The 25,476-nt window shown below is 41.0% G+C and overlaps 1 protein-coding gene across 12 annotated transcripts in view; it reads right to left on the reverse strand.

Annotated features, from left to right (window-relative positions):
* Nucleotides 1-25,476, reverse strand: part of FYN (FYN proto-oncogene, Src family tyrosine kinase) — a 117,710-nt gene that overhangs the window by 66,671 nt on the left and 25,563 nt on the right. Inside the window, exons 1-2 of one of the 12 annotated variants that reach the window (XM_060272640.1) lie at nt 16,782-25,396; nt 16,285-16,544 (exon numbers count right to left, since the gene is read on the reverse strand). The exons of 9 other annotated variants lie outside the window; for them this stretch is intronic. The gene's annotated coding sequence lies outside the window, so the exon portion shown is untranslated. Of the gene's footprint in view, nt 1-10,057; nt 12,565-16,284; nt 16,545-16,781; nt 25,397-25,476 lie in introns of those variants that run through there. 2 more of the 12 variants (XM_060272638.1, XM_060272639.1) reach the window with 2 other exon arrangements.

A 25,476-nucleotide genomic window follows, 5' to 3' on the forward strand; every position in this document is an offset into this window, starting at 1 on the left:
ATTTACCAACATGGAAAATTGCGTCTGTAGCATCTTAATATTATTCTTGATTTGATGATCGTCTGGTTTGTCGATCAACTTCTTCTCATTTTCCATGAGGTATTTCAGGATTTCTTCCTTTTTCTTTTCCTGTTTTTTCTTCAAAAAGCTATTTTTCTGTATTAAAAAGCCTCTCATTACCGCTTTACTTGCATCCCATACAATGTCAAGTCCTGTTTCTTTATGTAAATTCCAATGGAAATAGTCCCTCAAAATTTCTTTGGCAACAAGCAGCACTGTCAGAACAATTTTTATGGCAATAATCATTGGGGAAAAGGAGAGCCTGTGTCTTGTGGTAGTATGAGATCTGAGAAACAGAGCAAGCAAGATCTTGGAGTGGTTGGAGAAAGAGGTACAATGCCATTGAATGACTGAAGATTAAGGAAGAGAACAGAGGTACAGTACAGTACATTCTCTACAGTTACCGTAGTTCAAAACTGTTTCCTCAGCATTGAGAGAAGGATAACAATTGTGTTTAAGGTACATATGACTAAAGACTGAAGGCATAATCTTGCTTGGCCTACACAAAGGCCCAGTTCACACATCCCATTAATTAAACCAACTATGCTTTAATGTGAATTAGCAGAGTACGGTACTTGTTCCCAGGGTGCACCTCCTGCTACTGCCATGAAGCAAAGCAGAGTGTCTGTGTCATGGGTAGGCAAACTAAGGCCTGGGGGCCAGATCCAGCCCAATCTCCTTCTAAATCTGGCCCGCAGACGGTCCGGGAAGCAACATGTTTTTACATGAGTAGAATGTGTCCTTTTATTTAATATGCATCTCTGGGTTATTTGTGGGGCATAGGAATTGATTCATCCCCCCCCCAAAAAAATTTTTTTAGTCCAGCCCCCCACAAGCTCTGAGGGACAGTGGACCAGCCCCCTGCTGAAAAAGTTTGCTGACCCCTGGTCTGTGTCATCTGGCAGAGTTGTGTCATCTCAACCTAGGCTTATGGTTTGCTTTTCCAAACAAACCATGAGTGGTGAGTCAAGAACAACCCTTGGTTAGCACATGTAGTTTGTTGGGAAGAATCAGACCAGGAGCCCAGGTTTTGATAACATTGTTTTGTTTTGTTTATGGTACATAAACAGCAGCAGTGCAGAAGGAGCACCATGGGGACATCTGTACACCGTGAACTAGCAAGCTTCTTCTTCACATTAAACCATTGTTTGTTTCAAACTGTAGTTTAATTTGAGGCTATAGACTGGCTTCATTAGAGGTCAGTATGGCTCTTTTCTCACCCATGCCTACTCCACATATGCTCTGCCACAGCTCAACTATTCATTTCAAGAAGAGGCTCTATTGAGATGCACAATAAAGCAATCCAGGAACTGCATTTTCCTTAAGCCCCTACATGCAATACTGTTACTCTGAAAAGTGCCTTATTTATTTCCCCCTTCCCCAGGAAAAATGTATTGCTGACTTTAAGAAAAAAATATTATGGCAGTGAACAGAATAAGATCAACAACAAAAACCCAACCCGAAAGTACAAAATTCATTACAAAAATCAGTAAATCAGCTTATTACACCAAATAACACATCTCAAGGAAAGTGTGGGTGGTTCCATAGAAGCCATGAGGCAGTCACGGTGTTTCCTTGAAGTGAACATTCATGATACAATCTAGAGTGTGAGGAGAGCTGCAGTTGCTGAGTACCTAGGGCAGATGTTGGGGAGGCAAGAGTTATGGTGGTGTCTAAATATATCTCAGGGTATGGTCTGAATGAAGGCACATGAGGTTAATACCTCTGTCTGGTCAGTGCTTGGATGAGAGATTGCCTGGAAACCACATGTATTTCCACCTTGTGTTCCATGATGAAAGAAAGGCAGGATATGAATGTAAATACATAAATATACAAGATAAATACATAAATAAATAAAACTGAGTCTCTGCATGAGTGGCAAGAGTGCTTCACAGGGGAGTTTTTAAAATATATTTTGTACGGCATATGTAAAAAGAGTTCTGTTATCTATGTTTTAATGATACTGATACACACACACACACACACACACGAGATATGACTTCATCCCACATTAGCATGCCCTGCGATTAAGATCCTCCTTGGAGGCTAGTCTTTGGGTCCCTCTTTAGATGTTAGGCAGGTTGTAACCTGTGACAGCTGCTCTGCCTGTGACACTCTCTCCCCAGGGAGGTTTTCCAGCATCTTCTGGGTATCAAGTAAAGACTCTTGGGGTGGGGACAGATCTTTTTGTTGCTGGCTTTCACAGTGTGTTTTGACTTGAAATCGTTTGCATCCTAAGAACCACAAAGTGAATGTTTGAATTGTGCAAAATGAGAATTTCCTTCATGCAAAATGCTTCTGTCTGATTTTGGGTAATTCCTTCTTCCAACACCAGCTCCCCAAGCCATTCTCATGCTGTTCAGGAACCTTTTCACAGCACAAAGGGGAGAGTGTTTAGAAGGAAAGGAAAAACCCCTTCCATGAGCTTCTGTCTATTTGTGTATTTTTTTCTTCTTCAAATCTAAGCCATTGTTTTTCTGCTGCTCTGTTTTATTTTGATTTTTTTTAATGTATTATGGTCGTGTTTAAATAATATGTTGGCTATGGTTGAATCACATGCTTCTAGAGGCTTTGCTTTGTAAGAATGAAGTAGAAATCTTTTATTTTTGTACTTGATTTTTGTTTCAAGTACCCAAAAACACTGATCAACAAATTATGATGTTGTAACTTAAGAACATGCGGCACAAACCTATGCATGGTTATACTCAGAAACATAACCCACTGTATTCAGGGATGTTCATCCCCTACCATATTGGACTTGTGTTTTCTGAACTACTAGTAGCAAACTATAGAGTGGGCACATAAATTAAGTATGAAAAGAGCTGTGGTGGTGTACAGCTGTATGTACAGAAGAAACAATAAGTAGTATATTCTTACAGACTGATGCTGATTCACTTATTTTTGGGAGACCAGATTACTATTTAAGAGTGTATTTTGTGATAGATCAGTACTGAAGTAGATAGAAAACTCAGATAAAGAAATATATAGATATTTATTATAAACCAAAGCCTCAATGTGTGCATTTCTACTGTCCACCGCTCCCCAGCTATAAACACTAAGGAGAAAGAGTTTTCCCATGTTTAATAGATTTGAAAACCAAGGCGACAACTATATTTTCCCCTGACCTAGAATTCTTCTACACCCAAACCACAGTGAAAGGAAAGTCTAAAGATAAATGAGATGTTTTATTACTTGATTTCATTCAGATCACATTATGCAAAGCAGAAAACAATAATAACTAGAATTTCTTATTTCCCTCTGACTTCTTCCTGCTCTGCTCAGAAACTCTAATAAATCTGCAAAGAATTATCTTGCTTATGTTAATTAGCTTGTTAGCTACACAGTAGCTCAGCTTTTGCAAAAGAAAAATGCTTACCATAACTGCTGATGAAATTGGTTAGATAACCACACACTTTTTATTTTATTTTTTAAAATGGAACTAATTTGAATAAAAGCCAAATACAATATGATATATTCGGATTCCAAGAGGCAGCCCTTACAGTGGTACCAAGATATTTTGTTTGCAAGTCTAGGCCATACTAATTCAGAAGATACTGGGTCAGTATCCATGGTTTATGAAACCAGGAACACGCACAGGGCTCACATCTCCCCCTCTCACCTCAAAATGTGGAACCCTGGTTTAATGTTGGTAAATTAACCAGGATAGTTCTTCCCAGCTTAAAAAAGTATGGTTTATTAAATCTGGAATGGAAAACCGAAACCATGAAATGCTGAAGGCCACTGAATCTGATTTAAGCAACTCTGACACATGGCCCTCAGGGTCCCTTCCAACTCTACAATTCCATGATGCTATGAAGCAACTCTAGCTCAATGAGTTCCTCTGCCCCCTTCCTCCTCTCTCCCAAACTCTGGATTTGGAATATTAATCAAGTTGAAGCATTCCCTAATATTATTTCTATTATTATGTACTTTAAATCATTTGTAATTATATTATCTATGTTATGTTTTTATTGTTAGCCACCTTCAGTGCTTAGTGTGAAAAAAATCACAAGCTATCTCTGGGAATACAGTTCTCAGTTTTTGCTGTTAATGTTGCTACTCATTTTATGGGTAGCACCTAAAAACAGTCCAGACGAAACACTGATATGGACAGATCAATATTTGTTCCCCAAAATGGTATTATTATATTATTGTGATTATTTATTTCATTTTTGAATCATTTCCTATGAGGCATTTCAAAGTGATTTAGCAAAACAATTAAAAATATATAAACAATTGCATACACAATAACAAGTTCAAATCCAATACGAATACAAACAGAATTTTCCACCTAGAGGGCACCAACAGATGCTGAAAAGACTAATGTAATTGTAACTATGAGAGATGCTTAGCAGCACTGGAAAGGCTTGGGCCCTATATGATTTCAACAGATATAAGTTGCTTTACATAATGATAATATCTATTATTATTTATTAGGCCTTTAGATTGCCCTTAATTCCAAAGGATTCCAGAAAATGACAAAGCAATACAAAAACCCAGCTCACATTAAAATAAAAATTGATGTACAATTGAAACAGGGATGGCTAACCTCTCCAGATATTACTGAACTACAACTCCCAACAGTAGCATTGAGCATGGCCAGGAATGATGGAAACTGTAGTCTGGCAGCATTTAAAACATCTTGCTTTAAAACAATAATTGCAATAATTAAGGTTCTATAATATGAAAAAGAAAGCCCAAACCGAAAGGTAGGATCAGTAGGGTGACTCCAAACACAGCAATCAGGAATCTTCTGAGGGAAATTATCTCTTTCCCCATGCACCAGCAAACTATAACATCACAACAATATTACTATACACAACAAGTCTGGACAAGCCAGATCTTTCTCCTGACAATGCAAAATGTTATAGTGGTGAAATCAAGATAGCAAGACAAACTACTTTCCTTGTTTTAGGTAGATGTCAGGTGCTATCACGTAGGATAGTTTTCATATGACACAAATGCACCCTTGAAAAACAAAGAGAATACTATACATATCTTGACGCATCTAAGAATTGCAACGATAAACATTTCATAATAAAGTAAATCATGTTTGAGATCAAGTGAGATTAAGTGGTGAGGAACTGGTCATGGATGAAATATGGCCTGCAAATGAACAGAAGCACACTACTGAATCATGACCTTAAAATAAATAGAAGAAATGTCTATCCAACCTTCTCTTAAGTGGCTTCAGAGTACCACATATACTGCCAGAAACACATGAAAATACCAGGCATGTTTTATAGTATCCTTCTCACTCCAGGTAGCACTATGGCTTCCAGTCACAGACAGTTGCAAGTATGTAGGAGTTGGCAAGAAAGTGAATGAGAAGTCTCAGTGGCAGAGCAAGTCTCCAGGCACCTGGGGTGGGTGGGTGGATCTGCGTTCACAGCATTGTGCATTAGACACCATGGGGCCAACATCTTGGTCTGAATGCCTGAGCCCATACTACTGGTACATGACTTGGCCAAAGGGGTATAACATGGGATGGCCTGCTGCCTTGGCTGACATTGCACATTGCAGTTGTGGGTCCCCAGATGCCCTGATTATAACTGTAATGGCAATTATGTGGTCAGAACCGTTGGAATGGCAGAATGGGAGCGGTGCTTTGGAGCCTGCACAAGTCAATCACACTTGGAAGAAAATGAACAGGGTAGCACAGTGCGCAGTGTTGGCACTCAAGGGTCAGGTGATTCAGCACCTTGGCATTAGATTTGACAACGGGGCTCTATACAGACCCATTGGGGTGCACTTTCTGCAGGGGGAAATGAGGGCTGGTAGCTCGGTGTAATAGCAGCAGGGATTGGTTGAAGATGAAATTGGTTTGGCAGTGAGTCAGTGGGATGGGACCAAATTGTGTGGTGGATTAGGTTGGATCCTTAGTCTGTATGGATGGTGGGCTGGGAGCACCCCCACTCACTCCCTGGTCCAGGAAATCAAGGTACAGTAATACCTCGGGTTACGAACGCGGTCCGTTCCGGATCGCAGTTCGTAACCCGAATAGTTCGTAAACTGAACGGGACGCGACGTGCCATTTTCCGCATGCGCAAAGCGCACGACCGCACGCGCATCGAAAACACTTCCGGGTTTGCGCAGTTCGTAACCCGAACTGTTCGCAAACCGAGGTGTTCGTAACCCGAGGTATGACTGTATCATGTTTAAGGAATCCAGGGTGGGGGTACTTCTGTCCAGAAACCCAGATGGGCGCTAAAGGGCCACAGCATCACCAATATTGTGATCTCTGGTGGGATCGCCCTGATTTGATGTACATCATAGGGCGACCCTTAAGCTTGGTTAATCCTCTCAAACAATAAAGCAGCAGATAGGCAATTTGAGCCAGGATACACACCCAAGGCATGTGCCTGTAATCAATAAAGTTGTGGCCTGTTTTATATCCCAAGTGGTTGTTCTCTGTTTATTTGCAATTTCACCATGCCTTGGCCCACCACCCATTGCTTTACTGTGCCCAGGGCCCAGAACATCAGTCTCACATACTACATGCCACACCACTTTTGAAGTTCAATACTGCTTCAGAATCAGTTTATGCTACAGCATGGTGGATGGATGTTGCTTTTCCAAGAAAACTCCTGAGTCCTGCAGGACACACAAGCCCTTAGGCATGCCTCAAGTAGCTCCCCTAATTGCTACTGTTACCTCCTAGCTGTGCCTCGCAATTCTGAACAATTCAATCTGTCAAAAATCTGCTAATATTTAAGCACTCAAATTCAGTGGTCTGATTAAGAAATTAAGGGAAAAAACATTCAAGCAAGGGGCTATGCTTAGGCTGCAGAAGATATTTGTATTCATTAGATTTGAGATGAACTATTTCTTTGCTGTTTTTAGAGCTTTCTAAATTGCATATTATAAATGGCAGACAGAGTATGGTGTTTTTTTCTCCCTCTTAAGAGTGTTGAAATTGGGATGGGAAAAGTTTTACTGCCTGTGGCATGTATACTAATCCCATTGCCTCAACTTTTTGGTAGGTTTTTTTTTTTTAATCTGCAGAACATGTCTGGCCGAAGATAGCAGCAGGTCAAAATGAATGAGGATGTATACTATGAAGACAGGAGTGCCTGGCGTGCTCTGGTCCATGGGGTCACGAAGAGTCGGACACAACTAAACGTCTAAACAACAACAACCATGAGAAACAATGCTTCTCTCACTCACACTTTGTTCAACTTTCTTAAACTACTGTTTACCTCCAGTTAGAAAGAGTGTTTTATCATTCATGAGAATGAAAGTTTTAATAATTCCTTGGGTATAAAAAGCATTAAGTTCTAACACAATACAAAAAAATAGCAGGCCAGGAATCCTTCAGGAATATAGCCAACAGTCTTCAAAACAATTCCATGATAAAAAACTTCATACCAAATGTTTCAGACTGTAGCCAGGAGGCTACCAAAGTTAGTAGGAAGACAGTTGCCTTCTAAACTTGTCACAAACTGTGCACAGAGTTAGATCAAATTGAAAGCACGCTCAGGGGTCACAGAATGCCGATCAGCCATTGTGGTACACTAAACAATTCATTGCAAGTTCCACTTGCCTCCATTTTTATTCAGATATCATCTCTTTACACAAGTCAACAACCCCTGCTTTTTCTTTAAAATTGTTTTAGCTGCTGATCCTCCCTCCTCCAACCACAACAAATATTGAAACTGAGACAAGATCAGGGATTGATGTTATTCCAAAACAACAACGTTGTCAAGAATGTTAATTCATTTGTTTAATTTTATAGTATGCCTTATGTGAAAGTCAAACCTAGAAATTATAACTCCTTCCAAGATAGCTAAGCTAACTACATTACTAATAATTCACTATATAGTCTTCCCCGCTTGCCCTTGAGGAGGCAAGAGCTCACACTGAAATAGGCACATACTATGAGGCAGCCACATACCAAGCATTTTGCAGATGGGAACAAAAACCCCATTGATAGGATTCTTTCAATGAATGAACTTATGTCAATAGAGTGAGTTGTTTATAGCATGAACCGTACTTGGTGACTGCCCTTTTTAAGGAATCACATTTCACAACTTGAAAACTCTTTTGAATCCCAATAACTTACAACTTACAAGTTCTTGTTCCATTACACATATTCTACCACCAGCAGACACAGAATCTCACTGTGTCCAGCAGAACTGTGCTGAACACAGCAGCATTCTTATACAGTACTTGCACAGTATTATCAATTATTTTTCATATCAGAGCTGATTGCTTAGGATCCCCCCTCTGTTGTGTTCTAATCAGGGAAATAATATTTTGCTGCAGTATCTACTACTGTTATTACTAGTCTATCAGCCACAGATCAAGTGCTCAGTACAAATCACTTTCCAAGAGCAGAACACCATTGTCCACTTGCGCATACTAATTCAAAAAATTTAAATGCATTTTGCAGGCCATTTCATTCCCTTAAATCTACTAAGGATTTAATCAAATTTAAAAGGACTTTCTGTTTTTCTACAGAGAGGCTCTCTCTCTCTCTCTCTCTCTCTCTCTCTCTCTCTCTCTCTCTCTCTCTCTCTCTGTGTGTGTGTGTGTGTGTGTGTAGAGAAATTCTCTACCTCACAAGCCAAGCTTTCTTTATGTAGGAAAGAACAGCAGAAGCCTTTGTCTTTTGTTCAAAAAATAATCGCAGAAGCAGAGCCCCGAAGTTACAAGACTCCAGTTGCTAGATCACAGACATAGGCTCAGACCAAAGTGTAGTAACAACTGAACTGTGTTCAGATGTTGCAATACAGAGCGGCCACTGGAAACATATTACACTCTGTTCTCAATACCTATTCTGGTTCTCAAACACTGCAGAAATGATGGTATTTATTTACTATTATAACATCTACATCATTTAGTACCAGGCTATCTTAAGAGCCACCATCTCTCCATACACTTTAACATCATTAGAGGTGGTCCTGTTAAGAGTATCCCTTCCTTCAGACAATGGTCCTTCCTGGTGGTTCCCCTCAGGCTATGGGATGTATTAAGAGCCACTCACTGGGTCCACTTTCTCTTGGCATGTATTTCAATTCAGCCTTTTTCTGATTAATATGTTGTCTGGACTTTAATTTTTTTAAAAAAACCAATATATTATTTGCATGAATTGTAAGTTAAAAGGTAAAGGACCCCTGGATGATTAAGTCCAGTCAAAGGCAATTATGGGATGTGGTGCTCATCTCACTTTCAGGCCGAGGGAGCCAGCGTTTGTCTGCAGACAACTTTCTGGGTCATGCGGCCAGCATGACTAAACCGCTTCTGGTGCAACAGAACACCAGAGATCACGGAAATGCTGTTTACCCTGTAACTTTACTTGGAGCTTTACTGTTATTTAAGTGTGATTTCATTCTGAGGAGTTTGGGTTGTTGTTTTTTACAAACAACAAGATGAGCTTTGTTGAATTTCAGAATCATGAATTGAAAGTATGAAGTTGCACTACACCAACTCTGACCATTGTTCCATCCTCCACTGTACTGTCTGTTCTAATTGGTATCACCTCTCCAAGGTCTCGGGTCAAGTCTTTCCCAGGCTGGTATCTGTGATCCTTCTAAGTGGAGATCCTGGGAACTGAACCTGGAGCATTTTGTGTTCTTCCCCTTCCCTTCCCTTCTGATGTCAGGCAAGCAGCCCGACTGAAATAGAAGCCTTTTCTGATATTATTTTAGGAACCCCATTTACAGAGCTGTGCTTCACAGTAGTTCATTAGAACCACCTTCCTTCATCTACACCACTGAGTATCAGGGCTAAAGCATTTCCACAAGTAGTAGATTTAAGCTAAGCAGGTAGATTTAAGAATTGCATTTCACGTTATTTGTAGCAGTGTTACCATGAGCCACCCTATGGTCAAGACTGAACTACACCCTACCATTCCTTAAAATACTGAGTGCTTAAGAAACATAAGAGCAAGTGTCTGTCCATGTTGCAAGTCCAACATTCCTGTTGCTTTCAATGAGAACATATATTTATCCAATATTTTAAAATTGTAATTCAAAAAATACAGTAATCTACTTACATTTACAACCAGTATTAGAAATTTTTGTGGACTGCAATTCACATTTGGATCCAAGACAATTCATGCACTTATTGGGTCTATGCCTGGCTTCTTACTTCTTGCTAGGTTGATGTTTTTCATCGGCCTAGACTCAAGAGCGTTTGTGGTTCGCATGAGTGCTCTGTCACAATGTGATACATTTCCTGTCTGGAAAGCAATTCGGCACAGGAAAGAGTGTTAAAACCCACACATAGTACAACGTGATGACTGAATATCTGCCTACTACACCTTGTGCACATACGTGTTGTGCCTGCAAAGACACAACTGCATGCAGTTTACTGGCTCCTGTAAGCCTTGCACACAGTAAAATAGCTAAAAAGGTAAAGGACCCGTGGACGGTTAAGTCCAGCCAAAGTCGACTATGGGGTTGCGACGCTCATCTCACTTTCAGGCCAAGGAAGCCAGCGTTTGTCCACAGACAGCTTTCCAAGTCATGTGGCCAGCATGACTAAATCGCTTCCTGTGCAATGGAACACCATGACAGAAGCCAAAGCACACAGAAACGCCCTGTACCTTCTCACCACAGCCATGTGATTATCACACATGGCATCCCTACACATTGGGATTTACCATTTTCCTTCAATGAAGCTTTCTACGCAGCTTCCTTCACTGTCTACGCAGAACATACATTTTTGATGACATGCCTCAGCATGCCACAGCCCAGCCCAATTCTGCTTATTTGTACCGCAGCCCTGAAAAGCCTTTTGTGCCCATGAGAGAATATTCTGCGCAGATGGACAAGTCCTAGGGCCTTCCTAGTTAAATGGCTTTAGTGTATAGGGCCACCAGATCTCAAGTTTGGGGAATGCATATTGTGTGCTTTTCAGATATTTATTTTCATTGCAGGTATTGGACATACAGCTGTAAGTGATGGTGACAAACAAAAGGTTTCCCTTTTTTAATGTAATTTTATTTCAGGCCTTGCTTCAGAGGAAGGAAACCTTGGGGAGCTACAACATTTACTCTGAAGTTCAGAATGCTGACATGTAGCAAATGTTCCACAAAACGGATTCTCAATAGCTAAATTCCCTACAGGGAGCCAGCATCAACATGGTGTTTGAAGATTCGTCCCTCACATACTCTCTCCAAAAAAAAGAAAAGGAAAAGTGTCAGAGCAAGCAACTGTGAGTCCCAGCTGTTCAAACCGTTCATTTTTCATAGCAATCCTATTCTTAGTCTAGAGCTCAATGGCATGAAAAGAAATATTGCCTGAAAGAGATTACTTTTCTATGATAGCAACACTAAGCACAGTTACTTGAAAACTCAGTGTGGCTTACTTCCAGTTAGACATGCAAAGGATCATGCTGTAAAAATGCAATTAACTTTGTGAAACCAATCTATAAAACTTATTGGTTGCTTTTTTAAATATAGTAATATTGGATTCATAGTGTCTACTTGCTGACAGATGCCTAATGGACAAAATACAATCCTACCAGGGTCTTTTTCTCCTCTAAGCAGCTGGGCGCATTTTCATGTGTCCAAATATCCTTTGGCACTTCCTGGCACTGTAGTACTTTAAAAATGTACTCAATAGGTTTCTGTTATAGACCTTCTATGTAACATAGACTACATCCCTACTCTTCTCTACAATGTGTTAATTGTTACCCCTTTTCTGCATAACTCCAAATGGCACAACTGGTAAATTACTGTCTTGGAAAATAAGGTTGTTTGTTTTAAAATTCAAATTTTGCTAGGAAATGAACAGTGCAGCATAGGATACATAAACGTTCTGTGACCCGTTAGCCCCCACCTGGGCATACCAACAGAATCCTTCCCCTTGGACCCCCTTACCAGGGATCACTCTCACCTGTAGCTACCATGAAAGCCTCTTAGTAGCCTTAACAGCTGACTACCAAGCACAAACACAAAAGTGAGATGGACAGAGCTAAGCATACCTCACTTTACCAGCCCACTCACTTTGTGAAATTCCTTGTAGACTATGGCTATTAGGTAAGTAAAACCAGTTATAAAATGCAAAGCTGAACAAGCAATCTTCAAAGTATCAGGACAAAAAAAAGGTAAAGGTAAAGGACCCCTGACAGTTAAGTCCAGTTGCGGACAACTCTGGGGTTGTGGTGCTCATCTCGCTTTACAGGCTGAGGGAGCCGGCGTTTGTCTGCAGACAGTTTTTCCGGGTCATGTGGCCAGCATGACTAAGCCGCTTCTGGCGAAACCAGAGCAGTGCACGGAAATGCCGTTTACCTTTCCACCGGTGCAGTACTTATTTATCTACTTGCACTTTTTGGGCGTGCTTTTGAACTGCTAGGTTGGCAGGAGCTGGGACCAAACAATGGGAGCTCACCCCTTTGCGGGGATTTGAACCGCCAACTTTCTGATCAGCAAGCCCAAGAGGCTCAGTGGTTTAGACCACAGCGCCACCCAGGTCCCTATCAGGACAAAGTGGGGAGTAAAACAGGGGAGCATGAGAAAGTTGTGTTGGTTCAAGTGTTCAAGTATATATACCTGAAGGAGTGTCTCCACCCCCATTGTTCAGCCCGGACACTGAGATCCAGCGCCGAGGGCCTTCTGGCGGTTCCCTCACTGCGAGAAGCAAAGCTACAGGGAACCAGGCAGAGGGCCTTCTTGGTAGTGGCGCCTGCCCTGTGGAACGCCTTCCCATCGGAGTTCAAGGAGACAAACAACTACCTGACATTTAGAAAACACCTAAAGGCAGCCCTGTTTAGGGAAGTTTTTAATCTGTGATATTTTAATGTATTTTGGTATTTGTTGGAAGCCGCCCAGAGTGGCGGGGGAAACCCAGCCAGATGGGCGGGGTATAAATAAATAAATAAATAAATAAATAAATAAATAAATAAATAAATGTGAAACGTAAGTAAGAATGATAGCTATGATAACCAATGCTAATTCCAATACCTGATTGCACATAGTGGGGAACCTGAGGCCCAGGTATGAAGGCAGCACTTCAGATGTCTCTATGTGGCCCTCAGGACTCTCCCTCAGCCACATCTCCTTCCCAGGCCACATATCTTATCCCCAGGCCACACCCCTCACTCTCTCTCCTATGTATCCTCCTTGAGTGCCCTTATGTGACTGGAGCTGTGATAATGCCTCCTGCTTGCCTCGATGGATGGAGTGTTGGTGTGTGGGTGTGAGTGTGTAGAAACCTCCAACTTTTGCATGGCTGGAATGAAGCCCACTGTACAAAGGTAAGAGCCACATCCATTGTTACACCCATTTCTGCCTCTGCCTCTGCCTCTACCAACACACAGCTTTGGGAAGGCTCCTGCTGAGAGCATATGGCCATCAGGTTGAAAAGAATTCCCCACCCTGACACAGTAAAAAAAGAAAAGGTCTAACCAAGAGAGCATTGTTAAAACAACAGCAGCAGCAGCAACAACAAAAATAGCCTGCAGCTGCAAGCCTGAATTAAGACTCCTCCAGAACACTTAGTTATAAGAAAACATTTTTATTTCATTTTTAAAGGAACAGCGCTTAAAAAAATAAGCCATATTTTAAAAACTGAACTGGGTTTTTTTAAATCTCTTACACAAAGCCATTCTTGTAACACTAATGTCTTCTTTTTGAACTTGAGCAATAGATAGCTACATCACACCACAGGAGGAGAGAAAATGCCACCATGTGCTTCAAATGTCAGCCTTGTTCTACTTTGCTTTGACATTAGAAGTCTGGCAAGATATTCTAAACAATTGCAAAGGGCTCAGAAGAGAGCACTCTGGAATTTGATAGAGTAGAAGGGTAGCCACAATTTCAGAAGTATTTAATAGGGGTGAGCAGTGACCATAAGATTTGCCTTGTATCTGCCGTGTTTGAGAGCATCCTCATCTGTGTTGTTTTGATTCCATTCTTTATTTGGGTCCAAATCTGATACGTTAAATCTGCAGCTCTATTTTATCCCCATATAATAATGGGGATAATACATTGTTATTTCAACACCTCTCCTCCACAACACTGTGACTGAAATGCCCTGGGAAAATAATTCCCAGTGGAGAAGATGGAGAAATGCCATTGGGTGATAGAGAGAAGGCAGAACTGCTCAACACCTACTTTGTCTCTTATCTTAACCCAAAAGGAAAGCGGTGCCCAACCTTGTGATAATAGAATAAACAAAGTAAGGAGGGTGCTGCAGCCCAAGACAGGAAAAATAGGTAGTAAGTGAACACCTAGCTACTTTAAATGAATTCAAATTTCCAGGGTCTAATGAGCTTAACTCAAGGGTACTAAAGGAGCTTGCGGATGGTCTCAGAAGGTCTCTCCATAGAAGGAAGGGAGTGAGAGGCTTCCCTGCTCTTCTGTTACAACCAAGTGCTACTGAGTTCTCTGCTTCAGCATTACATGAAATTTCAGAATACATGTGGAAATTACTTCCATACATGCATGTAGTAACACATGTAGAAACTTAGCCCAGGTAAATGAAACTGAGTTTTTGGAGATGAACAAGACAGACTTTGCTCAAGACAACACTATGCTCAAGCAATTTCTGCAATTCATTTTAAAATCTGCTCATCATGAGTTTCTTTTTTGAATATTTTATTTTTACAGGGTTATTCATTCAGGTCTACATTTCATTTTCTTTTATCCAATCTTCTGTACAAGTAATGAACCAATAAATCAAGATGAGTAAGGGCTGACCTGTTTCAATCAAATGCCTTAATTTGTATTAAATTAAAAGTGTAGGAGGTCCCTCCTTGGTCCCTCAAAGCACCAGATGCTGCTCCTAGCTTCCCTCCAGCTTCAAGCATCAACAGGGCCGTCTTCAGCATACCTGGCGCCCTGGCGCGACAGATCCCTCCGGCGCCCCCCGCCCCGTTTCCCATGACGGTGGGTGGGCGGGCACAGCGCGGCAGCGTGGCTGCCGCCTGGAGGGCCGGCACCCTGTGCCACCCAGCCTGGCCGTAGGGCCGGCCCTGGGCCAGGGGGCGCTGCCCGCCCCGTTGCGATGCCCCTGCCTCCGGAGAGTGGCCTGAAGCCGCTGAACAGATGAGAGGCTGTAACATTCATACTAATTTGTTTGCATGAAAATAATAGGACACTGGCTCTTTATTGAGGATTTGTTCTAATTTGTGTTCAAGGAGTTCAGCAAATGTTATCCCACACTTTTCAGGGCCTTTCACTGTTACTTTTCTTATTGCAAAAAATCTGATTTTGAGAAGTGAATTTCTTGCAAAATAGCTCCAAATCAATTCTAATTGTGTAGCCTGAATTTGATGGTCTGTGATTGAATCTCAGCAGGAAACAGTGACACAGTCTGGAAGTGGCCAGCGACTGAGGAAAAGGAAAGGGAGGAAATATAACATGACCAAATAAATCGGTTCACACCTCTGCCACAATCAAAGCTAACAAAGACCATCGAATGAACACCAATACAATGTAGACCAGAGGTCTAAAAGCACATCCATCTCTGCAACTATGTAGGTCTGGGCCTCAATGGTGTCTGGGAAACCATTTTTATACATTTCTTGTTTACATGCATGTGTGCAAGAGCCAAGAAACGCACACACACCTACATGGTTTTCTATTCATCATCTTATCTATAACTGACACAAAATCATCAACACACAAAGACATTGCAATAAACCATTCTGATGTTTCACAATGATAAGACCTAAAAAATGCCTTCCTTTCACACACAGAGCTCACACAAGAAGTAATTCACAGCTTCCTTCACTCTCATTATGTCTTGTTCATGAAATCAGCATTTCAATGCCTATTATTTTGTTCAAGCTTGTGTTATTAATGCTGTTTCTACATCCAGCACAGAGAAAGCAGGCACATTTTTTCTTACTTACAGAAATTTTTCTAAAATAACATAATGAGGGAAGCAAAATAATCAGGAAGTGCAAGTACACCAGAGATCTCAATTAGATTCAGGGTGTATTCTTTAGCTTTTATTGACCCTTTTCCATTGGTTGAATGCCACTGAAATAGACATTCTTCCATTTTTCTTTGAAAGTACGCCAGAGAGTAGAAAATACCATATACAGTTACGAACAGGAGGAAACGACCACACAAATAAAAGTTAACAAGACATGCATCATCACTACTACTAGTGTAGCTGTGCTTTGGTGCTTCTTCCCTGTCAACCCTCCTGTAAAGCATAATTGGATAAACTTTCCAGAAAACCCTAAACCCACACACAAACTCAAAGGATTCATAGAATATATCTTGCCCAGGTGTTACTATGAATTCACAAGGTAACTTTTACCAACCTGGTGCCCTCCAGAGCAGCCAGCAGCGTCCTGACTAGTATTTCTTGAAAGGTCTCAGTAAATATCCCCTTAAAATCTAAAATGCATAAAACACTGATTGCTCTTCTTATTTGCAGTGGCTCAGTCTCTCATACATTATATAATCCCCTCTTAACATGCACACTTTTCATTGGATGCCAGGACTGGGTACCCTCCCTCCCTTCTGTTCTGAACAGAGGAGAGGTGCAAAGAGCTGAAGTGATCCCACCTGCAAGTATACCCTGTTTCTCATATTTTAAGACATACCCATAAAATAAGCCACAGCAGGATTTTTAAGCATTCAAGGAATATAAGCCATACCCCGAAAATAAGACATAGTGATAGGCGCAGCAGCAATGCCGGCCGCGGCAGGAGGAGGAGGAAAAAAATAAGACATCCCTTGAAAATAAGCCATAGTGTGATTTTTTGAGGAAAAAATAAATATAAGACATGTCTTATAATATGAGAAACACGGTAACCACAGTGCGAAACAGATTGTGCTCAGGAAACAACAGTGTGGGTTTTTGGTTTCTGCCTGCTTGAACACTTCTATCTCTACAGTAAGGAGGTTTCTGGAGCAATAATCACAATCATGTTTTAATCAATACAGATGTACTGCAAACCATTACAAACCCATTTCAAATTATGGTTTCTGGCTTCTGGACATTTGCAAACCATGGTTTAGCTATTCAGATATAATGGCATGATGTAGATGATAATTCCAGGTTTCATAAACCATGATTATGAAGGGAAATGCCAGGGATGAGTTTTTCTCCTCTTTCATACCAATGTGGCACTTCAATTCTGGATTGTATTAAGACAGTTACCCCATTATGTCCAATCAAGGAATTCTAGCTTAATGTCACATCTAGTTTAATGTCATGTGTTAATATAACACACCTGGCTTAAGCCAAAGTGTCTGGTTCTGACATAAGAGGGAACTGTGGCTTAATACAAGCTAGAAATAAAGCACTGAAGTGGTACATGACGGAAAGAGCACTAGTTTTGTTCTTGGTTCCAGATCATAGCTAAGGAAGAGAGAGTTCAACCATAATCCTTTATCTGGATGATACAGCTGCTGTATCATGCTGAGCTAAAAAAGCCCAGCAAGAAACAAAGTGGGTGCAGCCTAATCTCCAGAAGCCAGAAAATTCACACAGTCCCGATAAGCTTGGCTTACTGTGACGTGTGAACCAGGCCACTGTGTTGGTGCCACTTAGATTACTGTGTGTTCTTTACTGATGACAAGGTATGAAGCTTTCTACTTCATCTCATTGAAAATAGTTCCAGGGAGGTCTCCTCTTCTTCCTGGTGTTTTAAAAAACCAATTAAAGTGTAAGGTAACTACAGTGTAAAGGCAGTGCCTTCCTTCCTGGAAGTACTGTGTGATATAGGTGAACGTTTCCAAGAATGAACTCTAATGCAGTCGCTTAGTGCTTCATTCAGATTTCTGATTTGATTCACCCGGCTGTAATACTTAGAAAGTGCTGCCCAAAGGAGAAAATTTATAAAAGCAAAAAAGAGTCATCAGTTTAGTAAATCCCCTCAATTTCCAAATCCCCCCAAAAACCCTACTACTGAAAGTCATTTCAGGCTTGCTATTTTTAAAAATTGAAATTATGAATGAATTAACAAGGTTTGAAATAAAATCCATTCTATTTTGCAGTTAGCACAGAAATTTTTAAAGCTGTATACAGATGCATTATGACTCCTATTTAGAATTCATTTATAACAATACACATTGCTCTTCCTAAATCTCAGGTGGATAAGTGCACACAAATCTGAGTTTTGCTGTCGTATTCCAAAACATATGTCAGAGGAAGTACTGAAATAGAATGTGGGGCAGGTGGATCTCTGGATTGTCTGCATATCCCTTTGCATGACCCCATACAACACTAGAGATCAAAAGAGATTTGCAGAATGCAAATTAAGACAATGGGACTGTATACCTGAAGGAGCGTCTCCACCCCCATCGTTCTGCCCGGACACTGAGGTCCAGCGCTGAGGGCCTTCTGGCGGTTCCCTCACTGCGAGAAGCAAAGCTACAGGGAACCAGGCAGAGGGCCTGTTGAGTTTTACGGCCCTAATGAGTGATTGATTAGTTCATTAGGTCTTTGCCACCTTCAGGGTCCAGTCGCGCTTCCTTATCAGCGGACTCTTGGCAAAGAAACTGCAGAGTATCTTCTTTCTCCTTGCGTAGTGAAACCTTGTGTGAACTTAACTGGAAGTAGCTCACAATAATTCACAAAGAACAGCTTCTCTTTACTAAACTAATTGCTTTATTTACAGAAAGATATAACATCTAACCGGGAGAGTTAGACGGCATGGCTGCTCTCCCTTCTCTGGACAAAACCGAAACTAATTTTCACACAGACAGAACAAAGAAACATTCCCGTATGTGGGACCTCCCAGTGATCAGGTGACACACAGCACATAGCACACAGCTTAACCCCTTAGTGGGTACTTGCTACTCCTCACAGGGCCTTCTCGGTAGTGGCACCCGCCCTGTGGAACGCCCTCCCATCAGATGTCAAAGAGAATAACAACTACCAGACTTTTAGAAGACATCTGAAGGCAGCCCTGTTTAGGGAAGCTTTTAATGTTTAATAGATTATTGTATTTTAATCTGTTGGAAGCTGCCCAGAGTGGCTGGGGAGGCCCAGACAGATGGGCGGGGTATAAATAATAAATTATTATTATTATTATTATTATTATTATTATTATTATTATTATTATTTTCTTACCTGGTTAAAAAATCCAGTTTACCAATTTTTTTTAAATCTCCGTAGCCTTTGCTTGGCTATCTTGCCTGTATTTAAAAAGATTACTGGTTGATAGCGTTTGGTTTTCACTATTGGTTTACTCTCTCCAACTTATGGCTTCTGAGGACCCACAGCAATAGGATATATTTTAAAACAAGAGAGGGTTTTGATAGTACAAACAAGTTTCTAGAGAATGTTCTTAATCACTGATAATGTTAAATGATTCTCAATTCATTTCCTTCAAAAATGAGAATGAAAGGTGGTTTCTTAATCTTTTCCTGGAAGAAAAAGGAAACAATCAATTGATAATTTCCAGAGTTATATGTTACAGAACTGAACTGGAGGTTCCTTGACTGAAAATTAATTCACTACATTTGCTGCTGAGGAAATCCAAAACTCGTGCAAATTTATTCTACTTTTGAAGATTATGTTAAAATGCAAAGTCATATAGATCTACAGTAACTTCTGGTATGATTATAGGCTCTGGGGAAAGATTTGTAGCATAAATGTAGCTGTCATGTTAACAACTTTCTAACCTCCGAAGATATTTTTAACTCCATCCATGCAATTACAAGTATTGATTCCTTTCTTTCTATTTTATCCAAAGCTACAGTTGCCTCTGAAAAGTATAGCCAGCCCTTTGAAGTACTTAACTTTTTCAAGCTATACTTTCCCTCCTATATATTTATAGAAACATCAGATACTCTAAACTGTGTCATTTAGCTTGCTTATAAGTCTCACTTCCATTTGGAAACAGTTTTAGCATTCACACAGATCTATTTCGCAGAACAAATGCTGAGCAGAAAAGACAAGGACATTTTTATACATAAGCAAATGCACTGGTCTACTCAGCAGGAGCAAAACACAGCCTTTTGATCTAGTAACAGGCTCTGAACCACATACTAGTGCCACATGGCATATAATATTTTAAAACTAGTTTTAGACTAAATGATAACTTTAGAAATGCATTCAGTGACTTCCCATAGTACCCAAAGAGAATCAAATAACCACTCTAAGAAGCATACAGGCAATTCCCCATTTGCAAGGGGGTTTCATTCCAAGACACCGCGCGAGTTGGCGGGACGCACATAAGCCCCACCCTTCCGGTGCTGAAAACGGTGCACGTATCAGTTGTATGTGCCTCAAACGTGTGCAAATGGGGAGTTGCCTGCATTTGGTACCCAACATCTCTATCCAATTAGCACACTATGATATTTATTAATTCATTTAATTTATGCCCTGTATCCTCAAGAAATTTCCAAGTTATCATGCCAGTTGCAGGAAGAGTCAACATATTGGTACATCAAGAATATAGGATAAATGCACCTGCAAAATCTGAAAAGTTGTGGAATTGCTTCATGTGTAATCTACCTAGCTCACAGCACAACCTGCATTTAATCAAGCTTTGGTTCAATTAGCTTCTGTCAGTTTTGTGGTTGCATGGCAGGCTTAAATTGCTAGCTAAGCATATGATGAGGCAATCACACAACTTCACCAAGAGCCACAAGCAAAATGAAAAAGCAAGCAGGGTACAGTACTTCATGTATGAGAGGAGGGTTTCAGAAAAGCATACCCAGGGCACACAGATACCAGGTTTCATATTGGTTGGGGAAGAAATCTTTAACTGTCACGGCCTTCTCCCAAGAATCTTTTGCTGTTTGGAAAAAGTTCAAAGAATTTGCTTGGATTCTAGCACTGTAATCGTATACATGTTTACTCAGAAGTAAGTCCTACTGTTTTCAATGGGCCTATTCCCTAGTAAGTGTGTTTAAGATAAATGTATGCTCTTTTGGAGGACCATTCATCCTCCATAAAAGGGAGGGGGTGCATGGTTACTTTTGGGGTGGGCAGGTAATGGGGGTCACTCTCCCGTCCCAGGGACATGGTGTGACCAAGAGCAGCTAAGCCTCTGTACAAAACCCAAAGACTGAATATAATTGTTTTTGCTGCAGCCCCAAAATTTACATGCAAAAACTTCAGACCAGCATCAATTAGGGATTGCATCCCAGGGTTCTTTAAGAAGATGCAATTACTATTAAATCAGTTAAAAGTTTACTTATAGCAATACATCTAGAGGTCTTACTCAAAACATCTGTCAAAGCATAGTGAAATTGTTTTGTATTAGTTCATTAAAATATAATGTGCTTTCCCACCCGAAAACCCATTGAAGAGGGAAATGGGGGTTAAAGCAAACTTCCCACTGAGAAAGGAAACCCAAATTGCCCTTTCGACCAAGGAGAAGCTAATCCTCAAAAGTTAACAGAATATCTAAGATTATCTGAAGACTGAGTTCTTTGCATGACTCATTTGTTCTTCCAGCACAACAAAAATGCCAACAATCAGTGTTAAGTCTTGACTGTGTAGCCCGATAATCATTCCATGTCTATAGAACATATCACCACAGGAATTATTAACACATCATGGGTTGCAACATTTTCCACTTACTAGTAGTTCAAGTCACCCTCCAGGTTTTTTTCCCTACTTAAAAACTCTAGGCAGCCTGCAAACTCTAAATATTTTCACTATTTTCATCCAAGAAGATGGAATAACAGACTCATTAACGTGGCAGTCATCCCTTAACACACTATTCAGAAGCAATGCAGATGCTGCAGAGGTGTTTGCAATGGGGGGAGGGTGGAACAGCACTGAAGAAATGGTAGGTGATCGTTAAAAATGAACAGACTCAACTAATCAAAGCCCATGAAAGGAATCTTGTTGCCCCAGGACTGATAGGAAACTGATAGTTAGAGCTACTTGAAGACAATGCTTACCAAGAGTTACTTACCATGGCCTGCTTAATCCAGATGATAGTGGGCCATGGTGAAAGTCCTTAACACATATACTTCATATGTGTGCCCAGTCACATTAAAATGTACCTGCCATGCTGGCCAATTCATTTGTAAATGTAGCATGCCAGTTATCAATGGCCTGGTTTTGTTAGGATGATGACATTACACATGAAAGGGAAAGCACACATGGTAACTGCATTTAAATGTAATCAGGCACACGTGAAGACTTTACACAGGTAAGATCATGCCTGTATTATTAAAGCCTAAGGAGAAGTTACAAAAATAGGGTTTTCTGTGTCTCTGCCTTTTGCCACCAAAATGTTTAAAAAGAACATTGTTCATTGCCTTCACCCAAATTCTCTTCCATTTGAGGAGTATGACTTTGGACATATTCATGTCACAGGAGTAGCTGAGGGCACAGGACTTGATGATCTCTTGCTGCTTGGCTTTCCCTAGCTTTCCATTACATCTCCTTCTGGGCTTTTGCAGTGTCTGTTCCTTACTTTGGCATCTAAAAGCTCATTATGATGCCCTCCCTCTCCATTGCCCGTGAGGAAGGAAGAGTAGTAGTGACAAGGACCCACCCTTACGCTAGGCAGCTCATTTCAATCTGTAGATTTATTCACATGGGGTGGGGGGAACTGTTGTGAACGGCCCACCCAGCCTCCTATTTCAGTTTTGCTGTGGGCCCATAAACCCTCCCCAAACTTCTGCCAGTTCGCACTATCCTCACTTCTTTTTCAGTGGCACTGTTGGCATTCAAACTGTTTCACTTCCTTTTTATTTTTAATCTTTCATGTTATTCTTTATAAAGCACAGACTTCTGGCGGCTTCTGCTACCCTCTCAGGGCTTCTTTGGAGGTTTTTCCTGATTCAAAAGTAAGGAAAGCAAAACAGAAAACAATAAATGCTATCACTGAAGTAGAATAGTTATGTTCCTTTTTACAAAGCCTTTCCTCAGAAAAACCGACACCAGAGCATTGGATGCAATTGCTGCCTGCTGAGTTTCCCTCGTCCTCTGTTCACAGTTTCCATCACTGGCATGAAGTGGACTTTAGTCCATTAAAGCATATGCCATAATAAATTTGTCCGTTTTTAAGATTCTTTTAAGCCACAATACAATTTTGTTGTTCTTCCACCTATATAAGGCTGCATACGTCTCTGGGCAAATGAACTCATGTATGTCTGTCCACCTTCTCCTTAAAAGCTTTGCTGATCTGGACTAGGGAAGTACTATGAGAAAGATCAGAGGAAGAGAAATTAACAGGCTAGTTATGGTTCTCTGTAACCTACTACCGTACCTCAGAAGAAATGCCTTCCAAATGCTTCCAAGAACTACATTTGAGGAAACCCCATGGCAACTAACAGGATACTTGGTGCCAGTGCTTTAGTAATACCACTAACTAACTGATACATCAGTTCCTTCCCTTGTATCTTATCTATTTGTCAGATTCCAAATCACAAGTCTGATTGGTAGGATGGGGGGGGGGGGGGGGAACCAGAAGGGTGCTGAGAGCTGTGTCCAGTTCAGCAACACTACAGCACTGATATGAAAATAACTACAGTGGTACCTTGCTTTGAAAACAGCTTAGTTTATGAACAGCTTGGATTAAGAACGCTGCAAACCTGGAAGTAGGTGTTCTGATTTGTGAACTTTGCCTTGGAATAAGAACATGTTTCGCTTCCTGTTGATTGCGTTCCATTTGTAAATTGAGTCCCCCGCTGCTATGGGAAAGCACACCTTGGTTTAAGAATGCTTTGGTTTAAGAACGGACTTCCGGAACGGATTAAGTTCGTAAACCAAGGTACCACTGTATTTAAATACACCATAAAATATTTGGGTAGTGATAGCCTGTTATATGCAGAAGGTGAGCAGAAATCAGGATAAGCCATTTCCTAACAGAGGACAGTTAATGCAAGTTAATGCCATACACTTTTATGTCCAAATAGGAGTTTTACATTGGCGGCTGGTGCTAAACTGTTTAAAGATTCATTTTACCAGATGTAGGAATATATACTAAGTCAGACTACTGGTCCATATATCTACACACTGACTGGCAACAGCTATTCAGGCTTTTAGGCGGGGGTCTCTCCCAGCCTATCCTAGAGAGACCAGGGATTGAGCTTGGGACCTTCCTGCATGTAAAGCAAATATTCTACCTCTGAGCTATGGCCCTTCCTAAACAAACAAGGCAGCAGCAATGCTAAGGAATGCTAAGGAAAAGGCTAAGGAAAAAACAAGACTTTATAATCTCTTCTATTGGGAAGGTTTCAAAACAAGATGAACCAAAAGCCCACAGTTCCATACTCTCTCTAGCTGTAGAGGAAAACATGTCCTCTCATCAGCCATTGCAAAACAAATTAATAGATTTATCACTTCCCCCTCCCCACAACAACAACATATTAATGTTTGTTTCAAAATTAAATTAACGGCAGTTAAGGGCTTTATTTTGACCCATAAAGCCTTAAATAGCTCATACCCTTAAACCACAATACTTCAATAACTGCCTCTCCCCATATGAACCAACCTGGACCCTGTGATCATCATCTGAGGCCCTTCTTCATGTGCCTCCTCCACATAAGGTCTAGAGGGTGGCAAAAGAAGAGCGGGCCTTTTCTGTGGTGGCTCACCATTTGTGAAATGCTCTCCCCAGCGAGGCTTGTCTGGTGCTGTCATTACATATCTTTAGGCACCAGGCAAAAACAGTCCAGGAATTTGGCTAATTAAACAATTGATGGCCTTTTAAACTGTGGCAGGGGGTGTTAATTGTTTTTGTTTGTTACTATGTTATGCATTGTTGTGTTTTTATATTGTAAACCACTCTGTGATCTCGGATAAAGGGTGGTATAGAAATTTAATAAATTATTATTGCTATTGGAACAAAACAAGAAGTCATCTGCATGATATCTTCCATAGCTTTTCTACTTGTAAACAAACGAGGTTATGGGAGATATAGTCCCAGTCTGACACTATCCCAATGTATCCCAGCACTATGTAAGACAGCACAGAAAGGTTAATGGTAGCTACTTTCAAAATTATAATAACATGGAGAATGCGGCTACAGTATAAACAAAATAGGTTCCAGAGATCATTTAGGGGTTATAGTGGACAACATAGCTAGGTTTTGAGAAGCCTCAGCAGTATCCCATCAGATGGGCCATCTGCCCACCAGTTTCCTCTGTTCAGGGGCAGCAGTGTTGCCCTCTGAGGCCACTGAGACATCAGTAGCTGCCCAATGGTAGACCCCAATATGTAATGTCAAAGCTGCTGGATCTCTCAGCAGCTTTTGACACCATCAACCTTCTGGACTGTCTAGAGGGTTTGGGAGCTGGGGGCACTCTCATACAGTGGTTCCGCTCTTTCCTCCTGGGCCATGTTCAGAAAGTGGTGTTGGGGGATGAATGTTCAGACGCCTGGGCTCTCACTTATGGGGTGCCTCAGGGTTCCGTTCTCTCCCCCATGCTTTTTAACATCTACATGCAGCCGCTGGGAGAGATCATCAGGGGGCTTGGGCTGGGTGTTCATCAGTATGTGGATGATACCCAGCTCTACCTGTCTTTCAAATCAGAACCAGTGAAGGCGGTGAAGGTCCTGTGTGAGTGCCTGGAGATGGTTGGAGGAT

The sequence above is a fragment of the Zootoca vivipara genome, chromosome 3 (genome assembly GCF_963506605.1).
Source record: "Zootoca vivipara chromosome 3, rZooViv1.1, whole genome shotgun sequence".
NCBI lineage: Eukaryota > Metazoa > Chordata > Lepidosauria > Squamata > Lacertidae > Zootoca > Zootoca vivipara.